The following is a 505-nucleotide window of genomic DNA, read 5'->3' on the forward strand; positions in this document are numbered from 1 at the left end:
ATCTTCAGAAGCGTTCATTTAGGAAAACAGTAATCTCTCCAAGTGTTTTTCAGTCTCACAGATTTTTCGGTTAACTTTTATCACTGTGGTTTATATGTGCCTGATTTAAAATAAAAACAGTAGAAGGCTTTGATGAAGAAGAGCAGTCCTCCCAACACCCTATGTGCTTCCCAGAATCGACCACCCCAAGCCTTTTCTTTCTTGTCCCTAGCTTTTACCTCCTTGTTTCTTTGTATTTCTAATCCTGTACTTTGTCAATGTGATTTGATTCTAAAATGGCTGAATAGAAAGTAAGATTTTGGTCAACGGTGCAAGATTTTCTGTTTCAGTAATACCAAGTGGCCGTTCATTGTAATAGGTCTGCCTTCTAGCTGTGCTGCTTCCAGAACTTTGTATTTAGTGGCAAGAATTCCACACTTCTCAGGGAGAGGAGATGAAATTGACTTTCTGGAACTTTTTCAATGGATAAGAATGGGGTTAAAGAAGAAATCCAGAGGCCGCCTGG

Source organism: Pteropus vampyrus, unplaced genomic scaffold (assembly GCF_000151845.1).
Source record: "Pteropus vampyrus isolate Shadow unplaced genomic scaffold, Pvam_2.0 Scaffold140, whole genome shotgun sequence".
NCBI classification, from domain to species: Eukaryota; Metazoa; Chordata; class Mammalia; order Chiroptera; family Pteropodidae; genus Pteropus; species Pteropus vampyrus.